Source organism: Octopus bimaculoides, chromosome 2 (assembly GCF_046866305.1).
Source record: "Octopus bimaculoides isolate indiv1 chromosome 2, ASM4686630v1, whole genome shotgun sequence".
Lineage (NCBI taxonomy): Eukaryota > Metazoa > Mollusca > Cephalopoda > Octopoda > Octopodidae > Octopus > Octopus bimaculoides.
In genome coordinates, this window is record NC_142929.1 from 4,671,170 (window position 1) to 4,687,395 (window position 16,226).

At 34.7% G+C, this 16,226-nt stretch overlaps 1 protein-coding gene and 1 pseudogene across 1 annotated transcript in view; one reads left to right on the plus strand and one right to left on the minus strand.

The window, feature by feature from the left end:
* LOC106884237 (neuropeptide FF receptor 2) overlaps window positions 1–16,226 on the plus strand; it is a 274,245-nt gene that overhangs the window by 203,289 nt on the left and 54,730 nt on the right. The window lies entirely within an intron of this gene.
* Window positions 6,075–6,191, minus strand: LOC128251387 (U5 spliceosomal RNA; annotated as a pseudogene).

Here is a 16,226-nt window from a genome sequence, read left to right on the forward strand (position 1 = left end):
AGAAACTTATTTTTCTTTCTTTCCATATTCCTAAGAAATGAAATTTATTTTAAGGACTTATCGCTTTTCACAGATAAATAAAGTGTTATCTAACTCACACCAACGGCATTCTCTTCTTCGCCGCCTCATTTTATATGCTTCTGTATGTAATTCTTCATATCATTTCATTATCTTTCTTCCTCTCTCTGCATCTAATTATAAATCTCTCAATATTTCAGTTGTAGTCGCCCACGTTTCTCTTTCTGACCCCTGCATTTCTTCCTCTGATCGTATCTTTCCACTCGATATAATATAACATAATAAAGTATAATGGAATATGAGAGAATAATACAAGATTTATTTATTTATCTTTACTCCAGAATAATAGAATAAAATATAAGATTTATTTATTTATCTTTACTTCAGAAAGAACCCTGTTAAAATGTTCCTCCATATTTTTTAACTATAAACGCCATCAGTTGATTCATATATCGCACTCGATGGAATATGTGTCAATGTAAAAAGAATTCTTTTTATTCTCATTTCAAATAATGTGTAATAGTATTAATCATATTATTTCTGACCTCAACACCGTCTTCACTCTTTTAATCTACAGTGGCCTCTCATTAATTATTAATCTATCAAATATACACACTTAAACACACACACATACACACACACACACGCACATCCACACCCACACACACACACACACACACACACACACACACGCACACACACACACACCCACACACACATCTTTTGTCATTTAATTGCTTTTGCTATTAGGACGCGACCATTCTAGAGCACCGCCTTCAATCGACTCCAGCACTTATTTTTTGTAAAGCTTGTTGTTCTATCGCTCTCGCTTACCGAGCTGCTAGTTTACGGGACGTAGACACACCAATGCTGGTTTTCAAGTGGTGGTGGGGACAATCACACAAAAATGCACGCGCACACACCTACACACACATGTATGTATATATATATATATATATATATATATATATATATATATGTATACACTCTAATGAAGCCTAGAGGCAAACCCAAGTACCCTAATTTTATCTACCGATCACTACTGTACACTCAAAAGATGGAAATAACGTGGGATACTGTGACCTCTTGGCAGAAACAGCTGTAAGAAGCAGTTCTTTTTCTATTCTAGAAATTACTGGTACTTATGTATGTAAAACACAATCTTTACATATATATGTGTATATATATATATATATATATATATATATATATATATATATATATATATATATATATATATATATATATATATTCTAATAATTGTTTAAAATAAATAAATAGACATAATATAAGGTCTAACAGTTGATGCATACTATTTCTGGTTCCCCTCCATTTTCTTCTTGCCGTATAAATTCAGGGTACACACACACATTTATATAATTCGTGTGATCCATAATGAACGTGGAATTAGTTGATTTTGTAACCAATGTAGATGGGATATATGTATAATAAAATGAATCTCGAATAAGCACATAAATAGAAAATATGTTCATATTTATGTTAAAAATCACCTTACGGGACACCTAGATATTACTGTAACTAATCACAACTGCATCCACTGTCGAAAGCGATATTTTAATAGCATGACCATAAAGCGATCGGATCATAACGGAATGAAACCAGAGCGCTTACATATAACCTAAATGATTCTGTTTTACGATGATAACGAAAGCTATTTAGTTAGAAATCTGAAAATAACTAGGAATGCCATATTTCGTAACTAGACAAACCTGAACTTCACAAGGCTCATCTTGAGACCTTTATTTACTGAAAGATATTTACAGTTAATAATGTATTGTGTTTATAGCAAACCTCTGCCTGAAATAAATGGGAAATTTCAAACATGCGAAATAAAAAACGAGTAGAAAATATTGTTTAAGTTTTACCTCGGAAGGATAAAAAAGAAAAAGGAAAAAAAAAGTTACCATCGAATTTTAACCCAGAATATATCGAGGTATAAATAGCGTAAAGTGATCGATCGGACACTATAATGATTTGGCAAATCATTCATTATAAATTTGTATTAATTATATTAATAACGGTAACAATTGTTTCTAACTTTTGGCACAGGGCCAGTAATTTCAGTAAATGTGGGGAGGGTGATTGCATCGATCTCGGTGTTCATCTGGTACTTATTTTATCGACCCGGAAACAAAGACAAAATTGACATCTGTGAAATTTTAACGCAGAACATAGAGACGTAATGCCGCTAAGCATTTCGTCTAGCGCACTAACGATTCTGCCAGACGCCGCCAATAATAATAATAATAATAATAATAATGGAATCATCCGTCGTAAACGACGTATAAGCGTTGGCTTTTGTCGCCCGATCTGCAGGAATGATTTGTTTATAGTGAGCAAATGTACGTGTCGCACATAAGCTTGCTCTCTCCATCAAATCGACGTTGTCTGAACAGGTGCACGGTGTACCACGTGTCAGGTTTCAAAGTGATCGCAGAGCAATGTGAGATGAGCTTGCTCAAGAACACAACGCAATGCCCAGTCTAGAAATTGAAACCACGATCTAGCAATCACCCTTACCATTTCACATAATATTAATAGTTTCAAATGTTGGTACAAAACCGGCAATTTCGGGTGAGGTGGGGATGAGTTGATTATATCGATTTCAGCGTTCATCTCGTACTTATATTATCGACCCCGAAAAGGTGAAAGATAAAGTCGACCTCGGCGAAATTTGAACTCAGAACGTAAATTCAGATGTAATGTCGCTAAGCATTTTGCCCGGTGTATTAATGATTCTGGCAGTTCAGCTCCAAAGAAACCAAACTATGTTGGATCATGCTCAGCTGACAACAAGGTATGCGGTAAGGAAGAAAGAAAAGTGGAGAGATATGACAGGTTAGCTTGGGAGGTTAAGCAGTTGTGGTCGGGGAAAAAGGCAGCAGTAGTACCAATAATTATCAGAGCCCTGGGAAGAGTGAGTAAAAATCTTGAGAAGTACGTGGAACAAATAGGGGCTGCAATAAGGGTGGAGCACTTGTAGAAAACAACACTGCTTGGAACCGCTTGAATACTCCCAAAGGTGCTCGAAAAATAAGAGGTGTTACCTTAGTTCACTGGTAGTGAACAGCTGACACTGTAGTACATCTCCAGTGTTAGAAGCTGTGCAAAAGCAATAATAATAATAATAATAATAATAATAATAATGTGGAGAACAGAAACACGATCGCAATAACATGGAAATTTTCTTAAATAATTTAAAACATCTTGTCAGGAGGCCGTTACAATTCGATACTGAAAAGAATCTCCTTTGTACATTGAAGTGATACATTATGCATATGTGTGTATGTGTGTAGGGGTGCGTACGTGTGCGTGAATTTAAGCGCGTGTATATGTATATGAATAAACACAATTTTTCAGAAATTATATAAAAATGACATAAAAATAGATGATCGATGCAATAATGTGTTAGATAGATAGATTATGCACTTTCAGGAAGCACGTATAATATATATATATGTGTGTGTGTGTGTGTGTGTGTGTGTGTGTGTGTGTGTGTGTGTGTGTGTGTGTGTGTGTGTGTGTGTGTGCGTGTGTGTGTGTGTGTGTGTGTGCATATATATCTTTTAGAATTGTCGACTGACGAGGGTTTATGTTCCTGTTAATTTACGTAATTACTGGAAACGTACGTATTAAATGTATTCAAAATATCAACTCTTGGTTTTTGTGATTTTTCCCAAATGTATGCGTGGGTGTGTGTGCATGAATATGTATGTATGTATTTGTACACGCCCACGCACACAACCCCCACAAACTCATACTTACATATTCATATAATATATACACTCCTAAAAAACAAATTTTCCTCCTCACACATATACCTATCATAATACTGTTGAAAGCTACATATATAAAAGCCGGAGAGGAGATTGGGAGAAGATTATGAAATAAATCCAAACGGATTTGACGAACGTGTTACATTAAAAATATCAAGATGAGAAGAACAACAAAACGAGTGGAAAGATAATGATAAATAATTTAAAATAAAATACAGATAAGAATTACAATAAAATTGACTCAATCTAATATAATGAAATGAAATAATGTAGAGTAGGATAAGGCGAAGGATGGTGATAAAAATAAATAAGAAGGAGGCATTTTATGGTGGAATGATGCCAAATTAGGCTTTAGAAAATAAGAATTAGAAAATAATATGTAATTAAGATATGATTTGAATATAATATGCATAAGTAACGTATTGGTCAAGTAGCTATTCAATATTAAAGTCCAAGTAAGGCGGTGAAATGCTTAGCGGTATTGCGTCTCTCTTTACGTTCTGTGTTCAAATTCCGCCGGGGTCAACTTTGCCTTTCATCCTTTCGGGGTCGATAAATTAAAAACCAGTTACATACTGCGGTCGATCTAATCGACTGACACCCTCCCCAAAAAATTTCGGGTATTGTGCCTCGAGTAGAAAAGAATATTTAAGTCCAAGCAATGTGGCACGCTGGCAGAATCGTCAGAACGTAAGGAAAACTGCTTAGGGGCATTTCGTCTCTCTTTACGATCTGAGTTCAAATTCCACTGGGGTCGACTTAGCCTTTCAAAGTTGATAAAAAGAAGACCCAGTTGAGTAAGTGGGGTCGATGTAATTTCATATTTGTGCCAAAATTTGAAACCAATATTTTATATATTTATATAGGCGTGGTTGTGTGGTAAGAAGGTTTCTTCCCAGCCACATCGTTCCATGTTCAGTCACTCTACGTGGCTCCTTGGGCAAGTATCTCCTATTATAGCTTCGAGCCTACCAAAGCCATGTGAGTGGATTTGATAGATAGATAGAACCTGAAAGAAGCTGTCGTATATATATATATATATATATATATATATATATATATATATATATATTGTCCACGTTTCTTTGTGTTGTCCTGTACCCAGCTCTGCCTCAACTCTTCCTCCTCGCATCCCTCTCACATTCCCTACTCCCAGTTCCACTACCTCCGAAACTTGGGCAGCCGGCACCAGGATTTCGAGTCCCAGTACCAGGCCCGCCTGTTTATGCGTCGGAGATAACTGTCTCCTCTTGTCCAAACTGCCCTCGCCCACGCTCGTCTAATCGATCGTACCACCTCTCTCTCTTTCTCCTTCCCCAAACCGGAAAGAGGTTGCTCTTTCAACAGGGGTGCATTTCATCCAAGCGTACACCGGTTTATCTCCATATCAATTAATTTTTCCTGGGTTTTGTTAATTTGTGTTAGTTTTGGTGTTTATTGATGGTTCTTCTTCGACATCTGTGATCAACGCTTATAAAGTTCCAGTTGTCGTTACAGATGATTTCATCCATCCGATATAGAAGAACAGAATCTTTATGTTATATAATATGAAGGAAGTAGATTAATTTGGGCAATTAAGGACAGTAATTAGCCGGGCAAAATCTTATAGCATTGAAGGAAAAAGTTGTGACTTAGACGTTGAGGAAATTTTCCAGATCAGTGTCCACATAAGATTAAATATACGTTTAATAAATTCAAATAAATAAAATTAAATAGACATTATAGTAAATGAATATGCGTCTAGTAAATCCAAATAAATATAATTAAATAATTATGTGAAAAAAAATCAATATCTAGAACTAATGATTATATGATATTAATTAAATAGAAGGAATATACGTTGAAACACTTACTATCATCTGATGTATCTAAATAAATAAATTAACGATTTAATTAAGTAAATGAGGGATAGCGAGCAGGTTATATTCATAAAGAATATATGTGTACATGTATGTATGTATGTATGTATGTAAATACAGATGATTTTGAATGCATACTCTGCCATAAAGTATGCAGATCAAAACGTGGCTTGAAAAGGCTTCATAAAGTTCTTGGATCTGTAAACTATACAATCACCACGTTTTCTTGCACTAATTGTCAAGAAGCATGCAAGTCTTTGCCAGGCCTCAAAAACCATATTTGTGCAGCTCATCGATGATATTTTAGGGCATAAAGAAATCAGGCAATGGCTCTACTCGAAATCGAGTTGGCAACCATCATGAAAATATATATATATATATATATATATATATATATATGTATATATATATATATATATATATATATATATAGACTCATTAAAATGTTCCTCTCCACGGAAATCTTTAGTAAAAGGTGAAAGATTTATCCGCTCCGGGTGAGGAGAAACCAGAGTTAGGGTTATGAGAGACGCGTGCCGTCAGTAATTACTCGGGGTAGGGAGTTGGTGAACTTTATGTAGTAAAACACAAAATATAAGCGCAACACAGGCGCGCAACTGAGTTGAAGGCAGATTTACTTCTGCCTTTATAACACGTAGGGAAAACATTGTTGTAGCAGTGCACGTATACTACAGCAGTACTCTGCATAGCTTAAATACTGGGATTGAAAAGCAGGGGAGAATTATACCTACCTAATCTATGAAAAAATTAAGTATTTTGCATTTTATGCAGAGTAATCAGTGTAACATATATCAATATACATATATATATATATATATACACATATATATACATACATATATATATATATACATACATATATATACATACATATATATATATATATATATACATATACATACACATACATATATACATATATATATATATATATACACAAATATATATATATATATTATAATTATATACATAATTATAACAAGGGCTTGGCTTGCGCCTCACCACGTACTGAATTATAAAATAATTGTAAAATTTACCTATGAGATTTTTATTTTCGCGTTGACCACCTGGTAAAAATCATTAATGATTTTTACCATTTATTATTATTATATATATATATATATATATATATATATATATATGTTTTATATATATGTATATATATATAGGGAAAATAACCAAGTTTTCCCTAAAACTATATATTTTATATATATTTTATCTATAAAGCTCAATTTAATTTTTATTTTTTATAAATTGATTTTAATTGAGTTTTTACCTGTAATTTTGGATTTTATCCCTAATATTATTATATGTATATATATATATATATATATATTGCTCGACTAAAGGCAGTGCTCTAGCATGGCTACAGGCAAATGACTGAAACAAGTCAAAGAGTAAAAGAGTAATCACAAACCCAAATTTAATATTTAAAAAATTCTCCAAACACCCCTACATAACAATATATATATATATATCTATATCTACACAGTCAAAATATGAGAGGTGTATATTCTGAATTTAGAAAACACTTAATAGTTTTGAACTTAGTCTCCGTAACCTTTATAATGGGGTGAAGTGTCGCTATAAGAGGAATCCAGGTGACCTGATAAGGATTAAGCTTTATAAATATAAATGTACGTATATACATACATATATTCCTGCATATACATATATAGATACATATAGATTTATAAAGAAAAATATATTGATACCTAGATACATAAATATACATATATTCCTCCTTCCGTCTTTCAATTGCCATATATATATATATATATATATATATATATATATATATATATATATATATATATATATATATATATATATATATGTATTAAAGAGAGAGAAAGGGAGTGAGAGAGACATATGTAACTAAAATTTTCAGAAGGTAAACACATGTACAAGTACACACATACATATATAAAGAGAGAGGGGAGGGAGAGAGAAAGAGAGATACAAATAAATTTAAGTTGAACATTAAAATATCGGAATACTAAAAACAGAATGCATAGTTTTTTTTTACTGGATTTGTATTGAAAATAATACAATTTCTTCGAAAAAAAAAAAAATTAATAATTTAAATCTCTAAACCTTTTCGAGGAAATCTGTTTTTAGAAACTTTTTTCGAAATTTTTCTTGCTTCTCATCTTAGTATTTTTTGTTGAAGTCAAATCCTTTTCGACCTCTTCTGCTTCGCTAAAATGTGATGTTATTATAATGGAAACTCGATATGGAAATTATTTGCGTACGTGTCTGTGTTTGTGGGCGTGCACGTGCATTTCTTCTATGTATTGCGTACTGGTTCCAAGTTTTGATAGAAGGACAGTAATTGCAGAGAAGAGGGACGTCGATTACATCGACCCCCGATGCTCAACAGATACATATTCTATCGATCTCGAAAGGATGCAAGGGAAAATCGGTTCCGGTGGAATTTGAACTGAAAAGGTAAAGTCGGAAGAAATAGCACTGAGAATTTTATCCGGCGCGGAAACGATTTTGCCAGCTCACTGCTATCATTATATATCGTGCATTAAGGCGGCGAGCTGGCAGAGTCGTTAGCACGCCGGGCGAAATACTTAGCGGCATTTCGGCTGTCTGCATGTCCTGAGTTCAAATGCCGCTGGGGTCGACTTGGCTTTTCATCATTTTGGAGTCGATAAATTAAGTACCAGTGATACACTGGGTCGATGTAATCGACTCCCTACAAATTTGCCCTTCCTACAAATTTCAAGTTTTATGCCTCCAGTAGAAAGGATTATATATTGCGTATTAATATTTAATATTTATTCCTATATTTTCACATTATTTATACTCGGATGTTTATAAACATAAGCACATCAAGTTTTAGAGAGGTTTTGAGTTCAAATTCCACCGAGGTCGACTTTTCCTTTCATCCTTTCGGAGTCGATAAATTAAGTACCAGTTGCGTAGTGGGGTCGATCTAATCGACTGACCCCCTCCCCTCAAAATTTCGGGCCTTGTGCTTAGAGTAGAAAAGAAAATTTAATTTATATGCTGCCTGAAATAAATCTCACTACTTAATATGCTGCACGACGATAAATTTTGGAATATTGAGTATACGAACCGGTTATGTTGCTATTTAAAACTCATCATGTTTTAGTCTCTACCTCACCTTCAGAAGATGTTAGGAAGACGCAGCGGAAGCTATCATTAATATTGCTTACACAACAGTTATGCAGAGTGAAACATTTATTTTCTATAACATACAAAGCTATTTTTATCAAAATGTTACAATGAATGCAAACTGACGTAGATGTATGTTAATTTATGCATGAATATAAAGAATATAAATGTTTCTTTATGACTAAATTCTAACAAATACTGCCTTGTTATTTAACATCTTCAAATTTTCGTGACATGGAAATACTTAAATAAATATCCGTTCCTTAGACATTAGAAGATGTCTGTTCGTTTCCTAGTAACAACGAAAATATCAACTCATATTTACACACACACACACACACGCACGCACGTTCGCACACACGCACGCACGTTCGCACACACGCACGCACGTTCGCACACGCACGCACACACACACACGTACACGCACACACATACACACACACGCACACACACACACACACACACACACACACACACACACACACATGTACAAATACACATACACAAATACGCGCGAGCACGCACTCACAGTGTAGTTAAAAGCGTTCGTCTGGAAGCCACTTGGTTCTGGATTCGATCTCAGAAAACCTTTGTCTTGGGTTGACCAATGTTTAATGAGAACAAGGCGGCCAGCTGGCTGAAGCGTTAGCACGCCGGGCGAAATGCTTAGCGGTATCCCGTCTCTGTGAAGTCAGTGCGTGAGTCTATGTTGAACTGTTCATTGAAGAAAACTACAGAAAATTGAAAGAGATGTGTGGAGATAATGTTGACCCACAAGGAGTGGAGGTAGAATTTAAAGAGTTGCCACCAGTGGCGGATTTGAGAGATATCGAACCACTAATGAAGTTCTACTAAAAACAAAAAAGGAAAAAAAAGAGAACAATTGTAAATAGTACATATAACGGTTCAAATGGTACCGCATGGGAGTGGGGTCCATACAACTTTCATTTCATTTACATTCGTTTTATGTTTTTTATCCCCACTGTGGTCTTGTCTGTCTTTGTGGTGTCCTCATCTGTGTTTGGGGCTTTATGCCTAATAAAGAAATCGGTATTTCGTCTGCCGTTACGTTCTGAGTTCAAATTCCACCGAAGTCGACTTTGCCTTTCATCCTTTCGGGGTCGAGTATATAAGTACCAGTTACACACTGGCGATCGATGTAATCGACTTAATCCCTTTGTCTGTCCTTGTTCGTCCCCTCTATGTTTAGCACCCCACCCCGTGGGCAATAAAGAAATAAATACTTAATGAGAGGAATTTGGCAGAAAGAAACTGAACCAAAATATGTCGTGTGTGCGTATGTGTATGTATGTGTGTTGTAGAAAAACTAGTATGGAAATTATACTTCAATCTGAAACCATTCTTTATGCTTCATTTTAAATTTCCTTTTCCTTGTGAGTCAAGATCGTATTTAATCCCAAGAGGTGGACCGAAGTTCATGTACAATCAATGAGTATCACATTAGATGTTTTATTTTGTTGAGACTAAGGATTGAAACTAACAAAATAAAGCAAACGAACAGATAGAGTAGCTACCATTGTTTAATGAAACAAAAGAACATATAAAACTTGGCTGTGCATTGCCACAGAAAGAGTTGTCGGTCTCGGCCAGGAAATCATTAGAAGCATGCAATACATTTCAATAGCATGGACGGAGAACAATATACCCGATGGATACACAAGTACATTTATCGTAACACTATCTCCTTGTAATCAAAATTCTCAACAACAGCAGTAAAGAAAGCGGCAGGGGTGCCAACTTGAAGATTAGAAGTCATAACTCTTCTGCATTCATATAAAATGGAATTGCTAGCCGATAGGTTCGTTGTAAATCTCGTTATTGATAATGCAGTTTCATGAAGCATGTCAGATAAAATTTATATGCAGGTGAGTTGTTACGAGAACTAAAACAGCAGACCTGAAGGTATTCAAAATCAAGCAGACAGAGGAATGAATATACGCATATATATATATATATATATATATTTATCTTATATTATATTATATTATATATAAGGAAATTAACACGGACTCTCTCTCTCTCTCTCTCTCTCTCTCTCTCTCTCTCTCTCTCTCTCTCTCTCTCTCTCACACACACACACGCAAGGGTATGCATGTGTATGAGAATATATGTGAGTACATAACTGTAGGAAGATCACTGAAAACATTAAGTGAACGTAAGAGTATCTGATTTAAATGTCTTGTAAAAAGTTTTCCACGCTATGTATAAATAAATAAATAAATATATATGTATACATATATATATATGTGTGTGTGTGTGTGTTGTGCGTGCGTGCGTATAAATCCACACGTACCTAACACACACTTGTATATGTACACACATGTATACATATATGCATGAATGAATACCAATCGAAACCAATATCTCTTGGAAGTGGTATTAGTTTCAAACTTTGGTACAAGGCCAGCAATTTCGGGGTGGGGGCTAAGTCGATTACATCGACCCCAGTGCTCAATTGGTTCTTACTTTATCGATCTCAAGAGCATGAAAACCAAAGTCGAACCCTATTTGAACTCAGAACGTAAAGTTCGGGGTGCCGGTGTTACTCTTTTGCCTACCCGCTGTCTACGGCACTTCACATTTTTATAGAGAACCCATTTCTCTTCACCAGACACTCTTCGGTCCAAAAAGAAGAGCACACTCGGTAAGTTTGTTAGAAACCCATTGACCCAATTTGCTGAACTTTGCGATGGCACGCAGGTGTCGATGAATGGTTGAACGACTAAATCCAAGATACTCTGCTAGAGTTTTGTCAGATTGTATAAAAGTGCATAAATATACGCACCATAACAATCATAATATTCAATTAGTGATGAATATATGAGGCGGAAAAAAACTCCAATAACATCAATTTGGTTTTTTGATATGAATCTATAAAAACGATAGCATAGTCGAAGATGCTGATAGCATAAAGATTTATTTAGGATTTTTAATAGAATTGAAAAGCAGCTGTTTCTCTGGTGATCCATCGATCATTTTATTCAAAGTGTATTTTTTGTTGTCGCTTAAACCTGTTTGATGCCAAAAATCCGTCGTTCCCGTAAAGTTAAAATCGAAATTGGATGATTCTTATTTTAATTTAGATAATTTACCTCGCTTTGTATTTTGCAAGATTGTTGATGTGAATTCGTGTATTGAAACAAATCTTATTGTGTCTTGTGAGGGTTATTACACCAATAATAGTAACACATGCACTTGTTCAATATCACTTCTTTATTGTTAGTCAATTACCAACTACCTGATTACTTGTTTAATGTGTTGCTTAAGCAATCGATTGATCGTACCATCCACAACTGATTGCGGTTTAGATCAACAACCGATATATTAGCCAGCATATGAAACAAAAGATTGATTACTTGGTTAGATATTTAACCAATTGACTAACAGTCAAAAGTAATATTGAACCAGTGCGTGTGTTATTATTATTGGGGCAATGACCCTCGCAGGACACAATTAGTTAATATATTTTCTCGAAATCATTAGCTCATACTGTTGCCAAAAAATGCTATAATTTGGGGTAGATTAATCTTAACTTCTGTCTGGAACATCATTCGCTACAAGAAAACTATAAGCAAGGGACTATATTTATTCTTTTCTACTCTAGGCACAAGGCCTAAAATTCTGGGGGAGTGGTCCAGTCGATTAGATCGACACCAGTACTTAATTTATCGACTCCAGTACGCAACTGGTACTTAATTTATCCACCCCGAAAGGATGACAGGCAAAGTCGATCTCGGCGGAATTTGAACTCAGAACGTAAAGACAGAAGAAATACCTCTAATCATTTCGCCCGGCGTGCTAACGTTTCTGCCAGCTCGCCAAGTACTATTATATTGCAAATGCAAAACATAAGCACAAGAAAAATACCAATAAAACAAAGAATCATTCGTCGGTTTAGATTGCCATAGAAAGAACATATGACATATTTAACAATGACAATAACAAATTGAGTTACAACTCCTTATGATCCCATTTGTAATATCATACTCAAGAAAATATCGACAGTGACTGCAATTAAACCAAGCAGTTTCGAAAGTATCTTGTCTCTGCTAAATGTATATCAAGTAAATATTTGATATATTGAGCAAGAAATCCAGCAAAGAAAAAACTATGTGAAAAATCTAAAGCGTTATTGGAAAGCATTTTCCGGAGCTAATTATATCAAAACATCAGTTTACTTTCTGATTGCTTTAAAGGAAAGAGAACATCGTTCTTCGAACATGTATCAATAAGAAGCAAGAATAACAAAAGGCCGACCCAACCCAACTTCAAAAGCATATAACACATCTTACAATGCAACACTCATATATAAATGAAAAATAAATCAAGAGAGAAAATGAACGACAGATCGTTCTTGAGAAACAGTTAATGAAACATCAATCAACATAATTTTCTGTTTCTCTCTCACATTACTCATCTCTCTTCCTATCTCACTCTCAGTTCAATTTGCCTTGTATTTTTCTTTCATTATATATATACGTGTGTGGAGGCGGCGAGCTGGCAAAAACGTTAGCTAGCAAAAACGTTGACACACAAGTACATACACAAACATGGCGGCAGTATAATGACTGAAACCGGTAAAAGAGTATATATACGAGAGGATTCTTTCAGTTTCTCCTTTACCAAATCCACTCACATGGCCTTGGTTGATCCGACGCTATAGTAGAAAACACTTGCCCAAGATATCACGAAGTGGGACTGAATTCGGAACCGTGCGTTTCGGAAGCAAGCTTCTTACCACACAGCCACGCCTGCGCCTATCAGTTGGATAATACAGTATGAAAACATTATATCAATGAATGTTACATGGTGAACCAATGGAATCCAAGCAAAAGATTGGGGAAAAAAATGGTCTTCGTTTGCAAAATGTACGCCATCTGCTCAAATTAGTAAATTGGTGGATGCTATTAATTTCGAAAGTTCACGCAGAAAATTCTTCCAGACAAAATATAAAAAACGCAGAGCTGACTTTTTAGTTGAGTATTTTTTTTTTTACTTTCCTGTGAGTTATAGAAGTTGTACCAAAATTAGTTTGTTCAGAGTCAAAATAACCAGCAGAATTCATTGGTTAAACTTCCAAGTTTATTTCTGTTCTACGAACGATACACTTCTTTGCTTGTTTAGAAATTATATGCACGGATTTAGGTTTTGTCGAGAAATGAGTAAACCTAGCTTGATATGAAGTTTAACAACTCCATTAACTGCTCCTATGACAGTAGCATCTTAACAGCATAGGAACGTATTACCTTTTTAGTAAAGTAGAAATTTCAAACGAGCCGACGAATGTAACAGTATTCGTAGCTATCGCTGTTTCCGCAGTTAATGATGATGTTAAGCGAAGAGGAAGAGGAAGAGGAAGAAAAAGAAGTTTAGGGGGAAGAGGAGGCTGAACATGAAGATGATGGTGGCGGTGACAGCTGTGGCTGTCATCATCACAATCCTCATCATTACCTTCACCATAACAACAAAATAGTCTTTTTAGGAAGGTTGCAGATAGCTAATGCACATATGCACACTCACAAACACATGCAGGCAGTCACGCGGGCGTAGACACACACATACACACACACACACACACACACACACACACACACACACACACTACGTTCACTCTCACCCTTCCCTTCTCTTCTAAACAAATATACATCTACATACACACAGGCACAAGACTTATTCTCAGACAGACTCGGAGTAGATCTTGAAGCGTGAGTACAGGTCATTGACAAAGTCGCAAGTAGCGACAAAAGGACTTTGAATAACAAAAAACAAAACGATAGATTATTTAACCAGTACATTAGACAAACGATCGATTAGTCAGTTTGTTACATATTTAACCAACTGACTAAAAATAAAGAAGTGATATTGAACCAGTGCGTGTTTTATTTTTATCGTTGGTGTAATGACCCACCCAACACACAACAAGATTTGTTTCATGCAGAAATCCACATCAAGAACCTTGTAAACCAGATAAAAAAGCGAAGTAACATAGTTAACATTAAACATCAATTTGTTATATTAATAATGTTCTGTCATCATTCCACACGAAACGGTGGCAGCCTGCAATGTTTTCCCAAAACATAGCTACGTAGTATACACTATATTACATGTATGGTGAAAGCCGTTTATTCTTATCACGGATAATGCTAACAAAGCAACTTTTATCAAAATTAGTTGATCTCATGCTCGCAGAGGATATTCCTAAATCGCAAGTTGATGTTATCTACTGGTTATCGTTATCTAAAAAGCTATACCCTGCAATGATCATTATAAACGGCGTCAATTATACTAGAAGATATATACTACTCAAGCCATTTCGCATAGGAAGCATTTATTCTCCTTTAACTTACAAAGAGTAGCAACCAACAATTATCCAGCAAAATGATTTAAAATTTTCTTTCTATTGTTGTAGATATTGCTGTCTTGTAGATACTGCAGGCAGGCTGTTATGGCAATTAGCTAGGTAGGAGTGTGTGCGTGTGTGTGTGTGTGTGTGTGTGCATGTATGTATGTATGTATGTATGTATGTATGTATGCATGTATGTATGTGTGTGTGTGTGTACGTATGTATGTATGCATGTATATGTGTATGTCGGTATGTATGTGGGTACGTATGTATGTATGTATATATGTGTGTATGTATGTGTGTGTATGTATGTATGTGGGTGTATGTATGTATGCATGTATGTATGCATGCATGTATGTAAATATGTATAAATATATATATGTATGCGTGTATGCATGCGCGAATGTATGACTGAAATTCGACATACATATATGTATATGTATATATATATATATATATATATATATATATATATATATATATATATATACACACACAGACATATATGTGTGTATGTATATGTGTGTATACATTTATATATATACATATATGTATATATACATGCATATACATACATATATGTACATATATATATATACATATATATATACGTACATATATACATATATATAGAGAGAGAGAGATATATATACATATATATACATACATAGGCATAAATTAGTAGGTAGACCCATGTATTTATGTCTAAGTATGTGTATGATTGCATGAATTTATAATGATAGTATAGATTATAAAGATAAGTATAGTTTGCATATACGAAATAGATTCATGCATGTTGTCGTATGCACGTATGTATATATATGTACATGCATGAATGCGTATACATATAATTAGATGCATACGTACATGACGATGCATATGTAATATTAATAGATGGTGCTTTGCAGAAGTGTGTACCAATTGCACGTTATAATCTCAGAGTGAGTTATGTTATAGTAAAAATAACTTCATAGCGGTTTCAAAGAAATGTATTTTGTTACGGAACGATAGAAATGT